General features: G+C 57.2%; 1 long non-coding RNA gene across 1 annotated transcript; it reads left to right on the forward strand.

The window, feature by feature from the left end:
• Positions 1 to 901: 901 nt before the first annotated feature.
• LOC123647283 lies at positions 902 to 10,245 on the forward strand. The gene is made up of 3 exons (XR_006738183.1): positions 902 to 1,033; positions 6,599 to 6,770; positions 9,965 to 10,245. It is a non-coding gene; the product is annotated as an uncharacterized LOC123647283 (long non-coding RNA).
• The last annotated feature ends 16,092 nt before the right edge of the window (positions 10,246 to 26,337 follow it).

Below are 26,337 nucleotides of genomic sequence, written 5' to 3' on the forward strand. Positions count from 1 at the left end.
CTCCGGCGCCGCCGCCTCGGCCGCCCGGGGCGAGAGCTGCGCGCATGCAGGCAGAGCGCTCCTCGAGCTCAAGCGCGCCCGGGCCGGCTCCGGCCGCCGCCGCCCGGCCGTCCCCGCCCGCGCGCCCCAGCCGGCCCTCGAGGGTGCGGGGCGCGAGCGGTCAGCGCGCCCGCTGCCGCCAACACGCACATGGAGGCCCCCTCCGAGCGGCCGCCGCCCCGCTGCGGGCCGGGGCGCCCCACCGGCGTGCGGCCGCGCCCCCGCCGAGCCCCGCGGAGCTCCGCGGCTCGAGTCGCATGGGTGAGGGACGGGAGGCGAGGGCCGGGCCGGGCCGGGCTGGGCCGCCGGCGCTCCCTCGCCGTCCGCGCGCCCTCGCCGCCTCGGCCTCCGCGCGGGCTCGGGAAATTTCCAGGCCACTTAGCGCAACCTGAGACACTTTCACTCTGGATTTTTGTTCTTATTTTTAACAGAGCCCCCTCGAGTGACGTCGCAGGCCGGTCTCCTGGACACGTGCCTCGGGCCAATGGCCGCCGCGCCTCGCGTCCACGTGATGCGCTGGCGGCCGCTGGGTGACAGGAGCCGCCCGCCGCCCCTCCCTCGCCACCGCCTCCCCTCCCCTTCTTAAAGCGGCCGTGTCCTCCAGCTCTTGGTACGGGAGCCCCCAACCCTGCGAGACCCCGACCACGTTTCCTGAGCTCGCTAGCGCTTTCCCTGTCGCTTCTCGGTTCAGGGATCGTAGGAACCCGCGGCCTCCGCATCGGGTCACCCTGGTGTTCGTATGTGGACACGCACCGGTGGATCTCTATTTTTAACATTTCCATATTGTTTACCGTGGGGAGAAATCCCACAATTCCTTGCACAAAATGCATAAATAATATTAAATGAGCTGCTGAGATACAAAGGGACTTTTGTAATCCGCTTTCCTTGCCGATGGACAGGAATATTGTCACTCACATTTGACTTTGGTAACCCAGCAGCTTCCTGTCTTACACGCAGAGCCGGCGCGCAGGACACTCCCCTGCAGACACTTGGTGTAAGTGTGCGCGTGTGCGTGTGCGTGTGCGGGGAGGCGCGTGCACACCGGAGCTTCCCACCCTGGCACTGATCCTGCGGAAACAGGAACAGCTTCGCAGGAGCTCAGCTCGGGGTGCAGCTGGAGGCTGCGTTTGCCGAGGGAGAAGTAAAGGAACCTAGGGGCCTATTACCGAATCTCCCTTTTTTGCAGAGAAAAGGGGCTGACCCTTCAGCCCCTCGAAACCATCGGAGAGAAAACGCTCCCCCAACCGGGCCCTACTCCCCCCACCCACTTGTCTACCCTAATTGAGGAGCTGCCAGGCCCTTCACCTCATTTTCTTTGTCTCAAAATCCCTTAAATTAGTGTCACAGAAGAGCAGGGCCACTTTGAAAGAATTAGGAGTCCGTCGGCAGGGTGGGGCCCCAATTTGTTTCTCCCTTCCTCTCTTTTCTTTACCCCTTCTAACAACTTTCTTCCCAGCTGCTGTCAGAATGTCCAACTGCAACTTCTGTTTCCTCTTCTCTCCCCTCCTCCCTCAGCCTCCTTCCTGTGTGTCCCCACCAAACACAGTAGTTTTGCCAGGCTCTCCTGTCCATCATTTAAAATGCATTTTTATGGAAATTTGTGAACTCCAAGAAAAGTCCAAAAGGACAGCTCCAAGGATGCGGGAGCCTTCAGACAACAGTACCCTGGTGGATAGATGGTGGGGAGGAGCAGCAAGGGAGACCCAAGCCTGGCCCCCTGGGCACCTGCAGGGTGCCAGTGGCCCAGGTGCCCAGAGGAGCTGAGCCTGTGGGGAGCCGCTGCCCAGCGCTCACATCTGGACCCAGGTCCTGCACTTGCCCTGAACCAAATCTGCCCACACGCAGCAGGCTTCAGAGTGCTGGCTGGGTGGGACAAGAAGCAATAGTAGTGACCAGAGCACTCACAAGGGAAATAAACCTTAGAGGAGGAGGATGGCCTGGAGTGGGGGGAGGTGGAAGGAAGTGCAGGGCCACATCATCTAGCCACTAAAGGTGGCAGGTGGGGGCAGGCAGGTGGCCTGGGTGGCAGGCTCTAGGCTGACAGGGAGTGTCATCTGTCCCCTGTGCGTCTCAGGCAAGGTGGGGAAGCCACTTCTCACTCGGGTGACTCCCGTCTCTCGTCCTCGTCCAATTTTCTAGCCAGGCACATACCTGCCAGGGGTCCTCCCTCTGTCTCAAAAAATGAACCCTATAGTTTACCTGCCTTTAGGAAAATGGAGTTGGTGAGAGTGTGTGGGAAATCCTATTGGCACATACTTAGGGTTTGGGGGAAATTTCCTGCAACTTTGGGGACTCTAAATCGTCACCAGGCAGGGATTGAGTAGTCCAATTATTTGGGGTCTCCTGAACTGATATGGGTGGAGGGCCTACCCAGAGATGTTTTGCTTCCTGCAAAACCATACTAGGTTAACTTCCCCACCTCTCCCATGAAAATCCGGTTAGACCATCTCCTGAGAAGTATTTTCTAACTTTGTTAGGAACTTTTGCCTCTGACTACCCACCCTAGTGTTAAATGAGCCTCAGGTACTAGACTTCAGCTGTGATCTTTTCTGCAACCCGGACCCAAATTCGTGGCTGCAACGTAAACTCTGAGCAGCGACGTGTTACTTCCACCTCGCCATTTGTGGACAGAGACCTTCCCACACAGGGTCTTCAGGCTGCAGGGTCGGGTGTGTTTGAGGAAGGAGGGAATTCTTGGGCTACTCACCTGGAGAGGGGAGGTGGAGGGAGGAAAGGGGTGAGAGAAAGGAATGAGGAAGGGGTAATTTGAGGGTACCAGGTCATCAAAAGTGGACCGAGCAGGAAAAAACTCCTGGATAGAGTCGAGAGTGGGTACGATCCAAAGGGCCAGGGAGGAAGGTGGGGGAGGTTGGGGGGAGCCGGAGAATGTGGGATTGCTCAGGGGCCGGGGAATCCTGTTTTACAAACACAGCTCCACGAGCTGCTTCAGGAAGCCTCTGGAACGTGCCTGAGGCCCAGCCCGGCCTGCGGGGCCGTGTTTTCTCGGGACGCGGGGCTCCAGTGCTGGCGGTCGGTGAGGCGGAGGTGCCAGCCGCGGCGCCTTCTCCACCCGCACGGCCGCCGCTGCCGCTGCCGCTGCCCTCGGGGGAGGTTTTCGGTGAGCGATCAGACGACCCCGTCACCTGACATTTGTTTCTCCCCGAACGTAAAGTGGGACTCGGGCGGGGAACACGCTCCCCTTCCACCCCCGGGGGGACGGAGGTCGGCCGCCCTCGCCCGCTTGCAGAGAACGGCCTGCATGTTCCCGAGGATGTACAAAGAGGCCCGGAGAGGGTGCGGGGGTCGCGGCGCCCAGGCTCGGTGGCTCAACCACGTTGACGCTGGCATTGCACACACGCGCGGCCGAGCCTCCCGCAGACGCTGGGCGCCCGGCCACGGATTCGACCTCCTGCGTGTTCTTAAAACGAGGCCGGAGGAAGGTGACTTTTCCGGCCGCTCGCTGTCCCCTCACTGACCTCGCTTCTCTAGGTTGTCGTGGGGACAATCGGAAAAACGAACTCAAAGAGAGCTGTTCGCTCGCTGGGGGCCCTGTCACTCGGGGGTGGGGGTAGCGATGTCCAACAATTGCTGAAGGCGAAATTTCCGCCCCGGAAAGTCCAGCCGGGCCAGCTGCGCAAGGCCAGGCCTTGGGCGCCGGCGAGTAACTGGGGCCGAGGGAGAGACGCCTCTCGCTGGGCGGAGAGCCGCGACCGACCCGGCCCGCAGACAAAGGCCGGAGTGAAGGGGCGCAGGGAGTAGGAGATGGGGCGGGCGGGGACAGCGGGCACGGAGGGCGCGTCTGTGCTCATCTCAGAGCTACGGAGGACAGGCCCTCAGACCCAGCGGGTGAACTCGGTGGCTGGGAGCTGGGGGCTGGGTTAGGGCCACGCCCGAGTAATCCCAGGAAGGAAGGGGTTAACCGCAGCAGTGGCGAGCCTGGAAGCGTCGTGGGGACTGGGGACGCACACGCCATCGCGCGCCTGGCCCTTCGCCCGTCCCGCCCCAGGCCCGCCAGGGGCGCCGCAGTCGCGAGGGGCAGAGCTTGGTCGGTGGCTGGCGCCGGCGGAGGCCCGGCTGCGCAGGGCGGAGGGCGGCGGGAGGCGGCAGCGGGTTTCGGGTCGGCTCTGCTCGAGCGCTGCAGGAACACCTGTGCTGAGCCCAAGCACCCTGCGTGTTGGGGAGCCGAGTGGGTGAGGCCCCCCGCTGAGGACCGCTCTCCTGTCCTGGCTCAGTGCTTAGCCCCAGTGCTCGGGGACTGCGGCTGGGTGGGCAGATATCCAGAGCTGGAGACTGAGGGTGCCGAAACTGTCCCTAACCTCGTTTCTCGTGGAAACAGACGCATCCGCAGAGACTCTGAAGGATGGCCTTAGTTGGCCGGTAAACCCCCCACACAAACGAAATCCTCGGCGGAGCCCGGCCCTCCCTTGGCGGCTCTCCAGGGCCAGAGGACTCCCGCTCTGCATGACCTGACTTTTCCGGGAATCACTTGCCTCCGAGGCCCCCTTTTCTGCTCTCAGCCTGCTGTACTGCTGTTCTTAATCCCATAAAACTTGGACCCCTATGGAAGTTGGGCCCACTTCCACTCAAAGTGGAGCCTGCATCTTCTCCAAACAGACCTGCATTCTGGGGTCTGGTCTTGGGGTCTGGTTGGATTTTTCCTGGAGCTGTTGTTCCGAGTCATGGTTGGGAGTACAAATTGTGTTCCACATCCTAATGTCTGGACTGTAATGAAAATGTCCCTTCAAAACTACAGCAACCCAGAAGAAAGTGGTGCATTCCAAATAATCTAGAGTCAAGTAAGTAAAATTAGTGTGGTAAAGGAATTGAGGAGTGGCACCCATTGCTTGAGCGGGCTAAGCACACCAAAACAGAAAGGAAAAACATATACTGTAAAAAGATAATGAGCTTTGAAAAAAATTAGCCACCCGCTCTAATCTTACAATTATTTTCAGATGGAAGAAATTCTAGTATCAATCCTTTTGTGTCTTCCTTTTGACCTTTGAAAAGAAAACAAGATATTAAAAAAGAACTCTGAAACCCGGCTTCACCTCACAGAGCATGAAGTTTCTTTTCTTCTCTTTCTGTCCCTGAAGGCCACAGGTAAGCAGAGAGGCTAGTGCAGCATAAACTCTACACACGGACTTCCCAGCATTTTTGGAAATATGATTTGAGTGGCTAGAGATTTGTAGAATTTTAGGCAAGTACAGTACAGGTTTAACTCCAACCACCTGGATCCCATCCAGCTGAACTCCCTACAGCTAGTTAGATGACAACGCAGTAGTCTAGGTTTAATGTAAGGAAGAAAATACCTTAACAATCACCCCCATTCCCAAATACCACAGACACTGAACAGTGCTTAACTAGGGGAACTGAATTAGAGTTATATCCTGGTTAATTGAGGAGAGATAGATGTTTTAAATGTATGTTGTTAAAGTCATGGAATTTATTTCTTTTCCCTTTTATCAAATAGAAATATATAAAGATGCCGTTTTATATAAAAGGGTGACTACATTGTGAATTAAATTCAAACATTCCCTCTACTTGGTTAAATTATTGATCAATTCCTCTGAGTTCAACAAAGTTAGTCATTTCCTTAGCGTGAGTATCTTTAACTGATGTGCATCCTTGTGCGTATGGTGTGTTGGGGGGGGTCCCTGGATGCAGTCAGTTCCTATGTTAAGTACAGACACCCATGTGAAGCATGGCGACCTTTTACAAGCACAAAGGCTCAGTCATGACCTTCGTGGACTCACACTCGGAAGGGCACTGGTGTCAAACCCGAATCATGGGCACCTGCCTTCAGCATTTGTCAAGGTCCAATCTACCCATCCAGGCAGCTGTCCTGTCTCACTCCTGTCTGGGAGGACTCCCCCTCTCCCTCCTAGCACTCATGTCCCTTTTTCCTCTCACCCCAGCACTTCCAGCTCCATTAAAAAAAAAAAAAAAGCCTAGCAAAGCAGTATTTTTAAGCTAAGGCACATCATAGAAGTATTCTCTTTCTCCTCCAAAAAACTCCTCTTTCTTCTTCCCAACCCCTCTAAGAAATATTCCAATTCTCTGCAGGAAGCCTCTTTGTGTTGTATTTTATGTTACGGAGTTTCAGGGTTTTGTGCATGTCTCGCATCAGTTAATCCCCTAAGACACAACAGCCTCTGTGATGACGGCAAAGTTCAGCAACTCTACACCATTTGGAGTCTTCACACAGGCTGTGGGAAAGAAATGGGATATGTGCAAGGATTTCCCACGTATGTAGCTAATGCCCTTAAATTCCTCGGGATTTACACCTCCCCATCTACCGGGAGCCAGAAATGTGAGCTGTTCTAATTAACTGCCTGCTTTTAGTTCTCAGTTCTAACTGCAAGGTCTAACTTCGCTGTGGCACAACCCTTGGGTTACAGATGTCGGGCGTCGCGCCTGGCGGGGAGGAGGCTCTGAGCGCCGCCAGCCTGGACTGGAAAGTTTAGTACCAAGGCGCAGCAGCCGCGCTTTCAGGGCAAAGCGCAAGTTCCCCAAACGACACACGTTGGGCGACATTTAGGGTTTTCTGTTTTGTTTGCAGATACTAGTTTGGCTGCACCTCGTGCAAAGCAGCCCTGAAAGCTAGGGCTTGCAAACAGGATGTGGAACCAAGTCTTCTTCGGTTGGAAACCTGGCTCCCGAGGCATTCTCCGCAGTCAGCGTCCAGAGTGGATTTCAGATCAAGATCCCCAAAGTGGCGAGCATCTGCCAGGGTATGAAACAGGGCTTCATGCAGGCTTGGAGCTCTTCTACCCACGTGAGAATCTCTTTTTCACGGTGGAAACAACTGGAAAACCAAAAACTGAGCAAAAAGAAAGCAGCAACGCCAGTCTGTGAGGAGCAGAGCTCCCTCTCCGGGGAACAAGGCACCTGGGCTCTCAGGCTCGCTGGCTGGGTGCAGGGGGGTGGGCAGGCTGGGGTGGGAAGAGGGGCTTGCAGCTTGGCGCCCAGGCCTTCCTCAGGTCCTGGGAGGGGGGCAGGCACATTCTTAAGCACCCTGGCTGCTTGATCGTCCTGGCTGCTCTGTGCTGCTGGAGGGGGCCCTGTGCTCCCCAGGTCACCCAGGAATGACCCACAGATGTCTGGGAGATCAGGGCTGGCGCGCCCAGCCCAACATGAGGCCGCAGGGGCAGTTGTTTCGGTGTAGGGCAGGGCTGGGGGAAAATCAGGTCCACGCCGTTGCTGGGAGCGGGTGGAGGTGCTAGTGGTTCAGGCCTTGGCTCATTTGGGTGACCCAGTCTCTTCCTTCCAGAATTAACAGCCTTTGCTGGGGGCAAGTCCCCTCTCTCCCGCCCCCCTTTCTAAACTCCCCCGCCAACCTCCCTGCAGCAATCGGTAGGTTGAGGGGACGCCTCCCCGGCTGGAGCCCTAGGAGACCCCAGAGCAGGTTTCCTCCGAGAGTCCGAGGAAATCAGTTCCCTGTCTCCCACCCCGAGCCATCTGAATAAGCAGCGAATTCACGGGCGAGCACAGGTTTAGGGGTGCTTCCTAGTGACCTGCCATGTGCCCAGCCACGCCCCAGAATCACCTAGTAAGTCTGTGGCTTGGGGGGGAGGTGTCTACACTCGCATCCGCTAGCTCGGAGAAGCACACTGTGCACGCGCCCTGGCCGTACTCCTGTCTTCTAGGGAAGTGAGTCCTTGGGCCCAGTCGGGACTTTTGGTTCCACAGCGAGGGCCCAGGAGGCAGAGCCGGGATCCAGGAGGCGGGACTAGATGGTTAGCGAACTTTTCCTCCTAGGCGAAAGCTTGCTCTCCCATCCCCGAAATCCTTGCCTTGGAGGGCCTGGGCTCGGCCGAGAGGCTAAGGGAGCGGCGGGAGGGACGGTAAGGGGGGGCGCTGGGAGGGGAGGGGTGCTCGCCAGCGCCCAGCACCCGGAGCGCGCCGGGCCCCAGGACTTGGCTCCGGTGCATCGGGTGCATCGAGGGACAGCCCGCGGCGCGGATTTGTGAATGAACGGCTGAGTTCTCCGCAGCTCACAGATCAGAGGGCTGCGATGGCCCCACCGACGTGGTCCAATGAGCCGCTGCAATAGTGCTTAGCGACAAGGCAGGGGGCACGGCCCGGACTCCGCATTTCCGCGGAGGGGGAGGGGGCCCAGTAAAGGCAGCAACTTCAAAGCCGGTTGTCCAGACCCAGTGAAAGGGTGGGCTCTCCCTGGGCGGCACGGTTTGAAATGGCATTTCCCCCTCCCCCAGCCCACCCGAAAGCCCAAAGGCGTTCCCAACCCCATCGTGACTCTGAGCTCGGCGCCCTCCCCTCGCGCGTCCTTGGCGTCTCCCCCGGGACCCTGGGGGCGATCACATCCTGAGACCTAATCCGGTTACTTCCGGGCGCGGGTCTCCACGGCCTCCCGGCCCGGCCGGTCTTGCTTCCCTAAGTAGCTGTGTCGGTCAAAGCTCCCCCACCAGCTCCGCTCTTAAAATGGGAGTCTCTGGGGGCCACCCGGGGCCGGGGGAGGAGAGGGGATGGGCCGCGGCGGCCCGGAGTCCCCCAGGGAGGAGGCGCCGGGCAAACCTGGCGCGAAAAGGTGCGCCCGCCGTGCGGGTCTGCCCGGAAAGGACACCCTCTCCCCTGCCACCCTTGCGTCCTAAGCATTGCCCGCCGCGCCCCACCTCAGGGAAGGGGGAGGGGACGGGAGGGGCTGTGGGGGCGGGGAAGGGGAGCGAGGGCAGAGGTTAGGGGGGATTACGGCCGGCTGGGTGACCCCTCTCGTCCTCCGTGGCCCGGGGAGGAATCTGTAGCGAGGGGTCTGGACTTCTTTTTGAAAACCGAATTTTTTAGGAAGGCGTGCATTCCGTGAAGACGCGCGGGGGGAAAGTCTGAATGACTGAGGGCCCGACAGTGGAAGGACGAGCAGGAGACGCGGGATTTAGGACCAGGGGGGGCCTGCAAGGGAGGCGGATGCGCTTCCCACTCGGGCGACTGCGCCTCAGAGGGGGGTCTCTTCGCCGCCGCGCCCTGCCCGGGGGACCCAGCTCTGCGGGGGAGGAGGAGGAGAGGCTGCGCCGCCCCCCCACCGCGTTCCCGGCCCTCGGGGCCTCTGGGATTTGGGGCCTGCCGAAGCTGTGGCAGCCAAGAATAAGATGAAAACGTGCATCTGAGGTCTCCTTCTCCACCTACCCTACTCCTCACCCCCACTTCCCACCACTCAGAGGGGGTTGGCCTTGACTTCCACCACCCTGCGGAGAACGGTCCGTTTCTCTCCAGCCCCTTCGCTCTGAGGTCCAACCAGCAACTCTATCTGCACAGGTTAGAATGAGAGCATTTGCGCAGCGCCCCTGGCTCCCCAGTGTGCTCCTTCCCAGTTTTCCAGTTCGCCCAGCTGCTCCCCAAACCCCTAGGAGGCGTCGTGATTCCTTCCTTTCTGGGAGAGCCACACCCTGTTGGTTGCGCCTTCCACGTGCACTGCGCCAACCCCCTTCTCCTCCGTCCTCCGCTGTCACCCCTTTCTCCTCCATCCCAGGGCAGGACATTCTCCTAACTGGTCCTCCACCTCCCAGGTGTCCCTGCAGTCTGCTTGTTTCCGCACAACAGAGTAAGCCTTGAATCTGACTGTCCTGTCCTTGGTCAAAACCAGTGGTTTCCAGCACACTGAGAGTTAGACACACATCCTTCTATCCTCCTTCAAGGTCCCATGAGAGCCACCTGCCACCTCCCTCACCTGAGGTTATAACTCTAGTTTTGCCAGTTCTCCAACCTCCGAGCCATTCGAACTCCGGGAGTTCCTTCCCTTTTGTGCCAGTTCTTCCCTTTGTCTGGCCTGGTTCTTCCTCCGGGTCCCTGGACGCAGACTGCCCCAGAGAGAGACCACCTCTCTAAAGCAGCCCCTGATCCCATGGTGTTCTTCATAACACCTTTTGCTACCTGAAGTTGTAAATGTGTTCATTTCCTGGTCCTCTTCTAGACTGTGAACTTCAGGAGGACAGGAGCTTTATGTTTTTCATGGCTTTAGCCTCATTCCTGGAAGAAACACTGGCACACAAGAGCATCAAACCACCAGCCTCGAACTCCTTGGCCTCAGGACTGCTTTGCACTCTTAAAAATTATTGAGTGCTCCAACAAGCTTTTGTTTACTTGGAATCTATCTGTTGATTTTTACTGTATTAGAAATTGAAATGGAAATGTTTAAAATATATTGATTGATTCATTCATTTATAATGACAATAAAACCCCACTTCATGTTTACTTGTTTAATGAACATTTATGATGTTCCCCAATAGAAAAAAAATTAGTCTGACGAGTGGTATTATATATTTTGCATACCTCTTTAACTTCTGGCTTAATAGAAGATAGCTGGATTCTAATTTGTGCTTGTGCAATCCATTATTTTGGTTCAAGTATATGAAGAAAATCCAGCCTCTCATAGATATGTAGTTAGAAAAGGGAAGAGTATTTTATTAGCATTGGCATATAATGGTGGACATTGTTCCTTGATGTTACACTAAAATTCAACAAGTGGTAGTTTTTTAAAGGTTTCTTGTAATATGGAAACTGAACATTTCATACTCTATTACATTAAAATCCATTGATCTATGTGACACTTTGAATGGCTCTTTTATACACATGATGTTTTGTAACATCATGCATTGGTCATTTGGAAAATATTGGTTCACTGAGTTATGCAGTTCTTCCAAATGTTGACAGATTTCATTAAACAATATCACAAAATCACACATTAATATCACCACTGATCTCATCAGAAGGCTCTTTACATATTGGGAAGTTGTCTGGCTCATGGTAGCCTGCTTTAGAAACAGTATAGAGGTTCTTCAAAAAATTAAAAATAGAATTATGATATGATCCAGCAATTCCACTCCTAGGAATATGAAAACATGTTTACACAAAGGCTTGTACAGGAATGTTCAAAACAGTATTATTCGTAATAGCTCCAGAGTTGAAACAATACCCATATCCAATTGACAAATGCATAGAGAAAAATGTGGTTTACTCACATCATGGAGTATTACTTGGGCCTGAGGGGTGTTGACTCTGTAATCCATCCTCTCCGCCTAGACCTGGCCTCCCAACACACAGCTCTGGTGGTGGCCTCGCCTTGGCATCAAGTTCTAGAAGTGGCATCCAAGGCCTTCCTTCCCACCTCCCTCACTGTGCGTCCCACACACGTTCTGCACTGGAGCCAGGACCACTGCAGAGTCCTTAACTCACAAGGCACTTTCCAGCTTCCAGACTTTTTATTTTTAGTATCAATTATGAGACTCTAAGTTCTACCAGAGCTTTCTACTACATTAAAAACTGGAAAATCTAAGATTGGAAAAGAAATTTTGTCTCTTGTTAAATTTGAGATCTGGAGTGTGAATATTGCTTGGAAGACAGCCATTCATTTCAAAGTGTTAAGAAGTATAAATTTTCTTTAATAATATGGCTAGCAAAAATATCAAATAATGAAAATTGTTATGTGTGTCTCATCTAAAATTTGATTACATATGTTATTGAAATGAGGTAATTTGCTTAAAAAATGTGGTAAAAAACATATAACATAAAATTTAACATCTTAACCATCTTAGGTGTACAGTTCAGTGACATTAAGGACACCCACCATGCTGTCATCACCGCCATCCATGTCCAGACATTTTTCATCTTGGAAAACTGAAACTCTGTTCCCAGTAAACAATAACTCCCATTCCCTACGCCCCCAGGCCCTGGCAGCCACCTTCTACTTTCTGTGTCTATGAATTTGGCAGCTCCAGGTACCTCACATGAGTGGAGTCATGCAGTATTGGTTCTGTCGTGACAGCTTATTGCGTTTGCACAATGTCCTCAAGATTCTCCCATGTTGTAGCATGTGTCAGAAGTTCCTTCCTTTTAAAGTCTGGATAATATTTGATATATGCACACCACATGTGTGTCCACTCATCCGTCTGTGAGCGCTTGGGTGGCTCCCACCCTCAGCTGTTGTGCACAGCGCTGCTGTGAGCCAGGGGTGCAAGTGTCTCTCCAAGTCACTGCCTTTGTGCTTGTGGGCATCCGCAGAAGTAGAATGGCTGGACTGCATGGGAATTCTATTGGTGATGTTTTGAGGGACGCTATGCTGTTTTCTACAGTGGCTGCACCATGTTACATCCCCACCAGCTGTGCACAAGGGGTCCAGTTTCTCCATATCCTGCTGACACTTATCTTCTGTGTTTGTATTTTTTACAGTAGCCATCCTCATGGGTACGAGATGATATCAGCTTCCACACTTTTGAAAACAGTGTTCCTTCCACCTGACATAGTGCCTCCCCCAACACGCACACCCCTGCCTGAGGAACCCTCACCCTCCAGCCCAGCTCAGGACCTTGCACTTCTGTGGTTTGCCCGGCTCCTCCCTCACCCCAGCAGAATTCATCTTCCAAAGCTCCTCACGCAGTCACTGTCCTCAGGGCCCTCCAGCGTGGGGGCAGGGAGACGCACACCCCTAGCCTTGCCACTCTGCATGGCAAGAGCAGGAGCAGAGCTGCGGCAGGTGCAGCAGGCAGAGCCGGGCTCACAAGCCCGCGTGCACTCCACCCAGTTGGAGTGGGGTGGGGGGAGGGAGGGGAAGGGCTGGAAGCCAAGGATGGTGACACGTGGGGCAGGTCCAGAACTGCACTGTCCCCACTGCAGGGGCACTGGGCACTGGAGAGGTGGCCAGTGTGGCTGGAGGGTTGAATTGTTAATTTTAATGAATATAAATATGAATTTAAAAACTGATTTCCAACTCAGCTCCTGGGAAACCCCCAGGATGTTTGGAAGAACTTAGGTATGCGAATCTTCTTTGCACCTGCAAACCTGGTGAACCCTAAATGCACCACGTCAAGTATTTCCAGTGAGAATTTGGCAGCCAAGCTGGGGTGCTATAGGTGTAAAATGCACCTTTAGTACAAAAAATAGGATATACAATATCTCGTCAATTTTTATTTGGATCATCTGTTGAAATAATAATATTTCCAATATATCAGGTTAACTAAAAATATTATTACAATTAATTTTATCTGTTTCTTTTTGGTGTTCATTTGGCTACTAGAAAGCTTACAATTACATACGTGGCCCGCATTTTACTTCTGTTGGACCTTGGACCATGCTGCTGTAGAGCGAGTCTGAGCTGGTTAGGGGAGGGGAAGGAGGTCCAGCGAAATAGCAGGAGCCCAGCAACAGCACTCAGGGGACAGAGGCTGCAGACGGAGTGAGCGGGGTATCCAGGCAGATCAGGGGCAGGTTCCTTTGTTTTATGCGCTGGGTGTAGGGCAAGTGGCTTCAGAGCCATTTGAGCTTCCGGCACTGCCACAGCAAAGCACCGCAACCTGGGTGGCTGAAACAGCAGGAATTTGTTCTCTCACAGTCCAGAAGCCAGAAGTTCAAGATCAAGGCGTGGGCAGGGCCCTGCTCCCGGGGCAGCTCTGGGACAGGGTCCCTCCTTGTTCCTTCCAGCTTCTGGTGGCTGCCATCAGTCCCGGGCCTGCCTGGGCTGGCAGCTGCACCCCTCCCACATCTGTGTCTGCTGTCACTTGGTGGTCTCCCTGTGTGTCTATGCCTTTTTATGAGGTCACCAGTCCTACTGGGTTAGGGCCCACCCTGGTAACTGTGTCTGACCCTGAGGACATCTGCCAAGACCCTATTTCCACACTACGTCACATTCACAGGTACTGGGGGACTTCAGCTTATCTCTTTGGAGGACACGATTTGACCCATAACAGGTTCTCGCCATGTCACAGGTCCTGCCGAAGACCCTGGTCTCGGCCTCACAGGGCTGTCGGGGAGTTAAGTGAGACACATGCCAGGCCCAGGGACAGGCCCGGCACCAACTGGGTGCTACATAAAGGTTCATTCTTCATGCTGATGTTTCTCCTGAAGGCAGAAGAACACCACAACAAGTCCCGCACAGAGAAGAGACCAGTTTAAGAACCGCACTGATACACAGCCACCACTTCCGGGTGAGCGCTTTTGTTCTATTAATCTTAGTAGAACTATAAAGTCGGCCCTCGTTCTCACCAGCCGAATTCCAAGTGCTCAGGAGCCACACGTGGCCGATGATGACGGCCCTGGACGGCACAGAAGGAGAATGTTCCATCGGGGCAGAAAGGAGGGGACGTTCACGGAGACGGGGCGGGGTGGGAGGTCCCGCTGACAGGGTCCCGTGGGAGGGGGGATGCGCCGGGGAGCAGGGGGCATGGTGGGGAGCCCTGGGCAGCCGCGGAGCCCACAGGAGCCCCTGGAGGTGGGTGGAGGCTCCCGGCTGGGCAGCTGGTGTGAGGGCCTCACGCACAGGTAGTGGGGATGGTGACAATGATTCTGACATTTATTGGTGTTAGAGCCGGCGTCCCGGGCCAGACCCGGTCCAAACCCTCCCCAGCAGCACCGAGTGCTCATTTCCTGCTTGCCGCACCCCATGGTATGTGGGCTGTTCTTATGTCCGTGTTTCAGTTAGCAAGGCTGAGAAATAGTAAGTCCCTTAACTTGTCCAGGTCACAGGGCGAAGATGTGGTGGGACACAGAGCCCAGGTTATGGGGTTGAACCCAAATCGAATACAGGACCCGTCTGTGAGGGGCGTGCCCCTGGCACTCAGCTGGTGGGGCCACCTCCTAGCCAGGCGTGGGAGAGACTCACGGGGAGGCCCGTCCTGCGTCCAGACGAATGTCCCAGCGGACACTTACAAGGGAGGCAGGCTCTGGGCTCCGAGCAGGAACCTATTCCTGGTGTCACGTGATCACAGAGCACTGATTGCACGGTTGTGTCAGAGCCCGTCTTTCCCACAGATGCACGAATGGGCGTCACAGAATCACTGCATTGTTTCTTTAGCACTTCACCAAGAGATAAACATTGGCGAAGCTAACACTGGCTAAGCTGGACTCCAGTCCAAGCAGGCACCACCTCGAGGGCCCCAGAACCCCCAGCATCTCACACTGCACGTGCCTGGGGACCAGCCTGCAGCCCACAGCATTTTGAAGTGTTTTTCAGGTGTGGGTTTTCAGAATTATCTAACTGACCCACAAAGGCGGGGGCGGGGGGGGCAGGGCAGGAGTGTGAGAGCGGGTTTGGGGCAAGTGTGGGGCAGGTGTGGGCAAGTGTGGGACAGGTGTGGGCAGGTGAGGACAGGTGTGGGCAGGTGTGGGCAGTTGGGCAGGCCGGGTGGGACTCTCCCCATTGAGCAGAGGAAACCTGAGGCCAGGGAAGCTTTCACCTGGGAGGCAGGACCCCTGCTGGGAACCCCAGGTCAGGGCTGCCTGGATTCTGGGGAGAGGGTGGGGCTGTGTGCACGTGGGGCCCTGGGCCGCCCTTGTCACTGAGATCCGCACTGCCTACTGTATGGGGACAAATGACGCATGTCCTTCACACTTCAGTTTCCTCCTTAAAGCGGAAGCGATAAGGACTAACTGTCCCACAGGTAAGCTCGAAAGTGTTTATTTAATGCATGTGAAGTGCTTGGCGCCCTCGTAGGTGCTTGAGAAACACCCTTCTGTAACCCCCCCATGGGAGCCCACCATGTCCTTGGACCCCGAGCCTCCCGCCGTCCCACCTCCTCCTGCCCCCTGCATCCCACCTCCTTTCTCTGACTTCGACTCTCTTGCTTTCCTCTTCCAGAGACACTTGTGATTATGTTGGCCTGTCCGGGTAACGCAGGATACCTTCCCATCTTAGATACGTCTGCAAAGTCCTTTTTGCCATGTAAGGTGAGACATCCACAGGTCAGGCAGTGGGATGTGGACATTTTGGGGCCAGTATCCTGCCTGGCACAGCAGGTGTGCCGGGTCCGGTGGGAGGCCCAGGAAGGCTGCGCCCAGCTCTGGTTAGAGGAGGGCTGAGCCAGGAGCGGGCAGTCCACGCCACTGCTCTGGGCGCCAGACGGAGCCCTCACCGGACCCCGTTTCCCACCTGGCAAGAATCACCCAGGGACTGGTTTAAAAATCTGAATCTTGGTCTCACCTAAGACCTGCTGAGTGGCAAGCTCCGCTTGAGTCCAGGCTGCGAGTCAGGAATCTGCGTTATTAACGTTGTTAACGAGCCCCTGGGGCCGTGTTTACCCACGCTGAGACTTGGAAATCTCTACCTAGACAGGTGGAGCTGTTGACTAGCAAAGTCGAGGCCATCCTTGATCCCCAGCATCAGCGAGCGCACCCCTCTTTTCTTTACCCACTTCCTCTGTTTTTGTCCGTCTCCCCGACTAGACCCTGAGCCGAGCCGCAGGAGAGGAGGGGTCTTCCCACTTTGCCCGAGGCTGCAGCGCCCGGAGCCTGGCAGGTGTTCAGTGGGGACAGCTGACCTCCTGGCCTCCCCGGGGGGCACAAAGGAGAGAGCTCAGGCACCCGTGACATCACTGCCCTCAAGGGACTTAGGGACAAAACTGTGGTTTGTATTCAGAGCATCCTCTGGGCGGGAACACAGAGAATTCTGGAGCTCTGATCACTGGTGTTCGATGTGACCGGCATGAACCCTCAGCTCGTGCTTCCCCGGGGACAGGAGGGCAGAGAGCTGCCCGCCGAGCTGGGGCAAGAAGGCATTTGGGTTTCTGCTCTACTGTTAAGTAGCTGAGTAGCTCTGGGCAAACCCCAGCACCTCTGAGGGCTTCCGACATGAAGGGCTGGGGTGAGTCCCCTCTGACACGGCTCCGCCGGGTGGCCGCTTTCGCGAGCAGTCGGGGGTGTTCCCGGGGCTAATTGAGCTTCGCCTCCAGTCCCCCCTCTCCGAGAAGGAGGCTCCTCATTACTCGCTCATTAGAACACGGCTTTAAATAGCACCTCACTCGCCTCCTCACCCATCCGGCGGGGTCTCCGTGGAGAAGCGGTTGCCCAGGGGAACGCACGCCCGTCCGCATCCGAGAGGAGTCTGTCGGTAGCGGGAGCCGGGTCTCCCCCACCAGGGACAGAACCTGCTCCCATTTCATTTCCATGTGGGGTGATTCTCAGGCTATGACAATTAAAAAGAAGAAAAAACCATTTGCATTTTTCCTGGGTGTTAATGACCTTCCAAACCAATGTTCAATTGTCTAGTTTAAAACAGCAGAGAGCACATGAGCATGAATAATTCAATGGCCACGGGGTGCTCCCACACTCGGCGGGGTAAAAACCGTATTTTTGACCTAGTTCCTAAAGTTGAATCAGTTCATGTAATCTCTCTATACACATGGTTTCCGTTCTGTAAGGTGTGTGTTATTTTACTCAACGATACCACATCCTAAGTAAACTTAGTGTCAAGGTTTGGGGACTTAAATTGATGAAGCAGAGACCTAATTTGTTCCACATAACCTGAAGCCTTAAACGTAATTAATTTTTCATTTTGGGCAAAGAGGCACCTACTGGTTAGGTGCGATACGGCTTGAGCAGGCTTCGTAAATAACAGACAAAAGGAAAAGCAGACAGACCCGCAAGTTCACGAGGATCTCAGAGGGTCTGGGGTATTTGTGGGTGGGGGTAGCAGCTTGAGTTGTGGCCAGAATGGAGAGTGACAGAATGGGCTGACAAAGGTAAGGACCCCCGGAAGCCCCAGCCCACAGACAACTGGATGGTCTTACCCAGCGTGGCGCCAGAACTCGCCCACGGACCGGCGCTCCACGTGGGAATCGCCTGTTGCCAATGCTGGCAGGGGGTGCGGGACCCCCCTGGAGCTCCCACAGCAGCGTTTCTGGGCGAGGCCTTGGGGAGCCTGTTTCAAATGCTATCCCCGCACGATTCTTACGCAAACTTGGTAACTTAACAGAAATTTACCTGGAAATGGTGTCATTGCAGATGTAATTCATTAAGCTGAGGTCGTACTGCAGCAGAGTGGCTGGTTGCCAAGTCCAGAGCCACCGGCTAAATAGCCTGCACCACTGCCTCGTGCAGGTGATGCAGGGGTGAGGCCCGGCGCAGAGCGGCAGGCGGCCCACCGCGTTCCTGCTAGGCAGGCAGGTGGGGTTTTAGACATCTTTGCTCAGGTAGACCCTTTGTGGGGAAGTGGTCCTGCAGAGGAGACTCGCTCCTTCCCTACGCATCAGCATCCTGGGGCACCTGCAACCCGCCCGCCGAGCGTGGCTGGGCCTCGGGCGGCTCTGCCGGTCTCTGCAGCCGGGTGCTGGGGGAGGTGTCACCAAAGCTGCTGATGGCCAGCAGGGCTGTCCAGTCGATGGTCTCACAGCGCTTTTTGGTCAATGGACCATCATTGGTGGGATCTTGCCTCCCCAGACAGGGGTCTGAATGGCCCCCGAAGGCAGCCGGGACAGCCAGACTGAGCCAGTCGCTGGACAGCAGGACTGTAGAGGTGTGAGACGTCTTCTGATCTGACCTGTTCATTTTAGAGGTGAGGACGCAGGGGACAAGTTGTGTCTGTGTTTCTCTTGGCCTTCCCTCATCTTCCACTGCTGGTCACAGAGGACGTGTGGCCAAGCTGGGACAAGGACTCAGGCACCAGCTGAGCCCCTGGGGCCTTCCCTCCATGCGCACTGCGTGCCCGCGGTTGGGCACGGCCGTCGAGGGGAAGATGTGATCTCAGACACCCGAGCCACGGTGCCCACCCGGACACCTCCCTGGTGGGCGTGCACTGGCGGCCGGCCCCTCCTCCAGCCAGACTGCAACCAAGAGACAGGGTTAAGAGGTGCACCTCTTCCTAGAGCCCAGCGCCTGGCACAGTTCTCTGGAGGACTCAGGTTGCTGCAGCCATGCGCCAGCGGACACAGGCTGTGGGAAGCCCTGGTCATCTCCCTGCCTCCTGCACAGGCAGGTGCAGCACGATGTCCATGTCCTTTGCCTCTGCTGGGGTGACTCTGGGCCCAGCGTACTCCAGGGCCCCTGTGGCTGGGCCTGGGGCGCCCTCAGCAGGACCCCTCGCCTTCCCTGCTCCACTTCTCCTCAGCACTGAGTGTCACGTGCCTGCACACAGCTGCTCCCCTCAGACCTGCGACCCCATTTTCCAGATGAGGAAACCGAGGCTCTCAGAGCTGAGGTAAGTGGTGCAGGGTCAGTTGGCTTAGAGGAAGCCAAGCCGGGAAGCGAGCTCAGCTCTGCATCGAGGCTCCTCCCGCTCCCTGGCCTCCACCCCACAGTGCGGCCCAGAGCTGCGGGGCCCGGGTCTCATGCCTTTCCAGGGACCTTTGGGGTCCTGGAATCCCAGCAGTGGGGAAGGGAGTCGGCCGGGAGCCTTCGCCATCGTGTCCTGGCCTCGGGGGGTCTCCGGGCAGAAGCCTCCATGCGTCTGCTCATTCCTGCTCGGCGCACACGGGGGCCCTGCAGGCTCCCCCGTGAGCATGGAGCGTGGAGCTTTGTGCGCTTTGCTTTGTGACTAGAAGGACTTTCCATCCTTGAAGATTTATGTTTTAAACCCTTCCCCTGGCCCATTTTCCTGCAATGTGGCTGCTGTCTCCGCAGCTAATTCTCCCAGCCTCTCCTCATCTCCCCACTGGATCCCTGACGCTCCCCCTTGCCTGGGAGCCGACAAGGGAGCTTTGACACGTCTCTCAGCTCTCACGAGCAGGATTCCGGCCCCTTCTCAGACGAGGGGCACACCTGCCAGGAAGTCCTTAGCGTTAAGCCCTGGAGAGTTTCAGGGTAAGCCCTGGGTATCTGTTAAACTGGAGGCCTTACAGGAAAAAGGTATTTTTTAAAAAACACAATAAAATTCCTTTAAAATTATCCCTTGTCACGGTTTGCTGAGTTCTTAGAGGCCCAGCTGAGGCACCTGGGGCAGTAAGTCCCTGCCGTGGCTCCTACCTCTGCGCTGGCTCCGGAGACTTAACTGGCGAGGAAAACGCTGGTCTCTCCGAACTGTGCCTCACGCCTCCGTTGCTCTGCTTATTCGGAGCTCTTTGGTGCATGTGTCCATGCACGGGTGCACTGTATGTACACACCGTGTGCACACGTGAATGCATATGTACACACATGTGTGTGCATGTGACACACATGTCTGTGGGTGTGTCCATGCACGGGTGCACTGTATGTACATATCATGTGCACACGTGCATGAATATGCACACACATGTATGTACACATGACACACATGTCTACAGGTATGTGGGCATGCACATGTGCATGGGTATGTGTGTGCACGTGTGTAGTTTGTGCCTGTGTATGTGTGCGTGTTTTGGCCGCCCACCCATGTGGCACGGGAGCACGGCCACCCTCCCATGCAGATCTGATCAGGGCTACCGGGGTCTGGAGGTGCAGCTCAGACGTCCACGTGGGCACAGGTGCCCACCGCCCCCCTTCCACCGAGATGCTGGGGGCCCCTTGGCACCGTGTGAGGACAGACTCTGCGTCCGCAAGCAGGAGCCCTGCCTCAGGCTGGCCTGCGGTGCCCGAGAGCAGGCCTTGGATGCTGGGGGGGGGCCCCCCCGAATCAGATGGCTCCAGGGCCTTGGAGGAGACCTGCATGGGCCGCCCGTGCCCTCCGCAGCAGCCAGGCGCAAGACAGGCCAGAGCCGGCCCCACCGAGACACGCGGCTCTGGCGGAAAGTGTCTCTTGCCCCCATAAATGACCCCTCGGGGCTGTTCAGTCCCCAGAGGAGGAAACTGAAACCAAGATAAACCTCGGACGTGCCCGGCTCCACCGGGACTGGCTGGCAGAGTCTGCAGAAGAACAAAGCCTCAAGCCATTAGGTATGAATTTTTTTACCGTAACCGCTACTGAACATGAAATTCAGAGTAGTTTAAATCCTTCTGAGGACCCGGAGTCCACTCCGCATCTGCGATGGCAGACTGGGAGGGGGACAGAAGGCAGGGCTGCTGACAGCCCTTGGGGAGCCTACGGCACTCTCTTCCATACCCACAGACACCGCTCTCACACGCACACTCACGCTCACACACACTCTTGCACACTCACACACTCACGCTCACACACACACTCTTGCACACTCGCACACACTCACGCTCACACACACAAGTACACTCACACATCCCGAAACCATTTCAAAGCCACTGGGCCACCCGGCCCGCTGCTCAGTGCCATGGAGCTTCAGAGCCTGCCGGGCTTCCTTCTCGGTCTTTCCACGTTAAACGCCTGCGTGCAGGACTCTGATTTCCTGTTCAGCTCCTGGTGCCCAGGTCAGGCGCGGAGCAAGCATGAGCCAGACGTGGGGCTGTCGAGAACGGCTCCCGTCGGTGCAGCCTCTGGGGGCCTGCGGGGGCGGGGCGGCTGGGACGGGGTGGCCTCCTGTGTCTGGCAGCTGCCGCAGTGTACACGGCCCACCACATCCCTCAGGATGGTGCCCCAGTCACTACTGTCTCATCGCACAAGGGACTCAGAGGCTCGGACGCGGTGGCGACTTGCTGGAGGGTGCCGCCCGTCGGTGGCCGTGCAGGGCTCTTCCGACCTCCACTAGGTCACACAGCCAGGTGACCACCCAACACTCATCTCCAAAAGGGGCCACTCTTTTCTCCCTTAAATGAGGGACGATGCCACACCGTACAGTGCATGACTTCATGACCTTTGCACATGAGCCATTTACCCCACGCCCCAAGCCCAGGTGTTGCCTGGCACAGCAGGTTCCTTCTGCCCTTAGCAGGCCACGCCCCCCACCCCGCCCCACCCAGCCCAGCATAGCCACAGGCAGCTTTGAGTTGGGCAGTCCTCAAGCCCCGAAGCTAGCAGCCCTCTGGTGTGAGTGCAGGGAAGGGGGAGCCTTCCCCACCCCAAGGAGCTCCCTCCCTTGGCTGCCACTGCGTCTGGAGTTTCACCATCAGAGACTCGTTCCTCTGAGTGAGTTTATTTCACTCCTAGGAAAGACGGCAGATCGAGGGCATCTGCACCAAGGTGGTTACCAGTCCCCGAGGGGAGCCAGGCCTCAGCAGGGAGAAGGCAGGGTGGGGAGATGGAGGCGCCACAGACAACCCTCTCCACCCCTCCCCTGCCCTTAGAGCGCCTGATGGTGCCGGGGGACTAGTGACCGACCACGGCTGCCCAGGGCCCCCTTGCCACAACACCGCCCGCCACTCTCTGCAGGCCCTCGATTTATAACACGGGCCGCAAAGGGTGTGAGTGTCTTGTGGACACAGGAAATCTGTCCCAGGACCACGGACTGTGCCACAGACCTCCAGGCCTCGCCGGGCAGCCCCACCTCCTTGGGGAGATGGCAGGGCGTCCTCCTGGACACTGTGGGCAGATGGGCACGCAGGCCGCCTCGAGGGCCACTCGCGCTCACAGTTGGCCCTTGTGTCGTCCTCCACAGGGGGACGTCCCCACATGTGTGCACCGTGGCAGGTATCTTCGTAAAAGCAGCGCACAGACACTGCGGTCACGTGGGGCTATAGGCGTTTGTGGTTAGAAACACAAAGAAATGAAGCTTCATCCCTGCAGCAAACAGAGCTTAAAACCATAAACTCTGGATCCAGACTGCTTGGGTTTGAAACCCAGCTCTGCCACGTGTCAGCTGCGTGACCTTAGCTGAGTGTCTTAACCTCTCTCTGCCTCAGTTTCCACATCTTTCACATGGTGACAATAATAATACCCACCTCACAGGATGGTTTTGAGGGTTAAAATAAATGAGCTACTATTTGCAAATCACTTAGCAGAATGCCTGGCGCACGGGAAGCGCTCTGTGTGTTTGTTAAACAAGATAAATGCACTACCAGAGCATAATCAAGGCTTTTCAATGCATTCCTCTAAACTCTCATTTCTGTGCACACAACTGGGGGTTCTAAAGCTCAATTGCCTCGCAACTTCAACTGGATACGGCAGTGGGCTCTGCTGTCACCACATCTGAAGCAGGTCCTGTGTGCCCAGCTCTGCCAGGGGCTTTCAGGAGCGGAGACAGAGTTGGGCGTGGTCCTTGCTCTCAGAGAGTATTTGGGAAGACGAGAAGGATGCATATGGTGCAGGAACAAAAATGATCGAGCAGCCTATGATACATGCAAAATCGTGAACCCTTCCGGGGGAGGGGCTGCAGGAGAGGTGCATGGCGGAGCTGCAGTCTCGGTGACGGCACAAGAGTGGCTGTCCCCCCCCCCCGGGGCCGCTGGGGCCTCCTGTGTGCCCCCCACAGCCGCCGCCACTTAGACCAGGACCTCAGCAAGGTCATGCCGGACACACCGCTCTCCAGCAAGGGCGCGGGGTCTTCCCCTTGTCATTGGGGATGCCCGAGACAAGGGGACCGCGTGGGCCCAGCCGAGCCAGAGCGTGAACTCCCGGGGACCATCCAGCTGGACCCCCACGCTGGGGACAAGTGGTCAGTGTCAGGAAGGAGGAGATGCCGGGACAGCAGAGACAGCAAGCAGTTCACACCTGCCCGGGGACACTCGGGTCCACAGGCCACCAACGGGGCTGCTGCGTGTCTGAGCGAGGGACCACACAAAGGGAGCAGTGTCTTTCAGAGAGCCTCGGGGAGAGCGAGGACTGAGTCTGGGGTCCTGGAGTCCAGTGGGCTGGACGGGTGAGCCCCCAGGCCCTGGCCCTCAGCAGAGTGGAGGGAGCCCACCCCCGGCCCGGCATCTCCCCCTGAGCTCCTGGCTGCCCCGTGGTGGAAGTGCCCTGGGAGGGAGGAGAGCCTGGGGCTGCACCAGCCGGACCCCCAGACCCCGCCCGGCACACGCTGCCCACCGCAGCTGGGCCCGCAGAAGCCCGCACTGCCCTGCCCCCGCACGGGCCTCCTCTGTGCCTGTCCTCTCTGTGACACCTCCCCGTCACAGCCTGGGCCGAGGTCTCTGGAGCTGTATGAGGTTATGTGCCTGAGTGGCTGACAGCTGCCTCCAGGCTAAACTTTTGATCCGCTGTGTGCTGACATCTTCAAAACAGCGCGGCCGCCCGGCCGCCCGCCCGAGCTGTGGCGGCAGGTCTCCTGCGGTCCGTGAACCGGGAAGCAGGCCCAGCCCACACTGTCACCCCCAGCCACCGGGCCTCTGCCCTGCGTGGCGGTTGGGCCGGCTGTCCCCACAGGTTGCCTCCCGCCATCGGGGAGCCCCCACCCACTCCCTGTCCCTTGGCTTCCCTTGGGGAGTGCCAGTGACTGGGGCTCAGGGGTCACCGGCCCGTGTAGGCAGGTGCGGGGGATTCCCTTACTCCTGGGGCCTGGGGGCTGTGCCAGCGTGTGGACACCACAGGGGCCGTCACCACTCTGTGTCCTCAATCGTCCCAGAGGAGGGCTGTGACTGCCACTCACAGTGGGCAGGGCCAGTGGGCGAGGGTCCGGCCTCTGGTCCTCCAGTCTTCCCGGAAGGCCCAGGAGGGTCTTTGCATGCAAGCTCGGTGGTCAGGAGGGTGGAAGGTGAGCCCGAGCCGCACGGCCAGAGCTTCCCGAGCGGGCGCCGGCCAGGGCTGCCCAGGGAGGCAGCGAGCAGGGTGGGCGGGACACCTGTGGGGTCAGCCACGAAGGTGGGCTCATGGAGCCATGGCCCCCAAGCTCTGCCGTCGGCACACGGGGGGCCTGGCCTGCAGATCCCAGCCTGAGCCTGGACGCCCGAGAGCCAGGGTGCCCAGCAGGACAGGATTTTCGTGCCCCAGCTCAAGCGGCCGGCCAGAGAGTGGTTTCCACAGACAAGCCACTGCCGCTGCCGTGGTTTCTCTCGCTGTGGTTTCTTTCTAACGTGGTCTCGAGATCTCTCTAGAGAGTGGCCCTAAACCACGACAGCCGCTGCAGAGACCAGGGGAGATGAGTGGAGGAACATTGCAGACCATGCAGGCTGCGGGAGGCTGCAGGGAAGCCCGGAAGTGACAGGGAGCCAGCAGTGGGGAGAGGGACAGGGAGGGACAACACTCGGACCGTCCTCTGTCAAAGCCCGCGGCCTCCTCCCTCGGGCCCCCAGCGCTGTGTGCTGGCTGGTGTGAGAGAACACGCTGGGGGCAGGATACTTACGACCCTCTGCTGCTGACCTGGGTCTCACTGTGGTCACAGCAGTGTGGGCTGTGTTGGGTTTTGGGTCCACGGGGTGAGGGACACACAGGCCATCTCCCAAACAACCACAGGCGAGGGCAATTTTAACGACGCCAGGGTGATGGTGCAGTTGTGCCGCAAACAACTCTCGTCGGGCCTCAGAGTGGGGCCGGGGCGGCAAACACCTGGGCCAATCCAGGAGCCACCGCACAGGGACGGCCAGCGGTGCCATCAGCACACCAGTTCAAACACCTGCTCAGTCCCCGCCAGAAACACGGCGCAGACTCGCCCAGAAACAGTGTTTGCATAGAAATCGGGGTATCCCGGGGCCCAGTCGTGTGGACACATAAAAATTAACATCACAAGTGGGTGAAATCATTTCCCCTCCAAATTCATGTCCACCCAGAACCACAGAATGTGACGTCATTGGGAAATAGGTCTCTGCAGAAATAATTAGCTAAGGATCTTGAGACGAGGTCACCCTGGATTTGGCGTGGAACCTAGTGGTGCCACTGTAAGAGGAGAGGACACGCAGACATGCAGAGAAGGCCACGTGGTGTCGGAGGCAGACGCTGGAGCCAGGGGACACCGCGGGCTGCCGGCGCCTCCAGGAGCGGGCAGGAGGAGGAGGGTCCCCGCCGTGGGCCCCACTGCCCAGCCCCCCAACTCCTGGGAGTGCAGCCTGGGCAGAGATGTGACCGCACAGTAGATTGTAGGTCCCTTATGGACCCTCCCCCCCTGTGATGCACACCAGCCACCTGTCCTGCAGGTGGAGAAGTACGTAGGAAGGTGCGTTTTGTGGGCTGGACTGTGCCTGCCCCCCCAGGCCCCTGCACCACAGAGCCGGCTGCATTTGGAGATGGGGTCTGCACAGGGGTGATTAGGTCCCTAATAGAACGAGGTCTTTGGGGCGGAGCCTAGTCCAATCTGACTGGTGTTCCTATAAGAAGAGAGATGACACAGACATGCACAGAGGGATGACCACGTGCCAACACAGGGAGAAGATGCTGTCTTCAGGCCAAGGAGAGAGACCTCAGGAACCAGCCCTGCAACACCTTGATCTTGGACTTCCAGCCCCAGAGCTGTGAGGAAACGGGTGTCTGTCGTGTGAGTCCCCAGGGGTCTCGCTACGGCAGCCCCAGGAAACTAAAACCGTGTGTGGTGACTTGGCCACTGCTCAGTTCCTCGTTCCATGGCCCTCATGGATCCTGCATGTCTGCCCTTTGCTGGGGGTCTCTGCAGCCCCCTGGGCTGGGCAGGGTGCACACACCTGCCAGGGACCTGGCCTTGGTCAGGCGACTTCCCGTGGCCTACAGAACATGAGCAGGAGTGACAACGCTGCGTCTGACCAGAGACACTGGGTGTCCGCGTGGCTGGATTACTCTCTGGTGTCTCCACTGCCGGCCCTAAGGAGAGCATTCCCGGTCCCACAGACCCCAGGATGGGAAACGTGGAACGGCCTGAGCGGAGCTGCCCAGCTGCCCTGAAGACCCCAAAGCAAGACAAACACGCTCGTGGTGGGGAGCCCTCC

Source organism: Lemur catta, chromosome 11 (assembly GCF_020740605.2).
Source record: "Lemur catta isolate mLemCat1 chromosome 11, mLemCat1.pri, whole genome shotgun sequence".
Lineage (NCBI taxonomy): Eukaryota > Metazoa > Chordata > Mammalia > Primates > Lemuridae > Lemur > Lemur catta.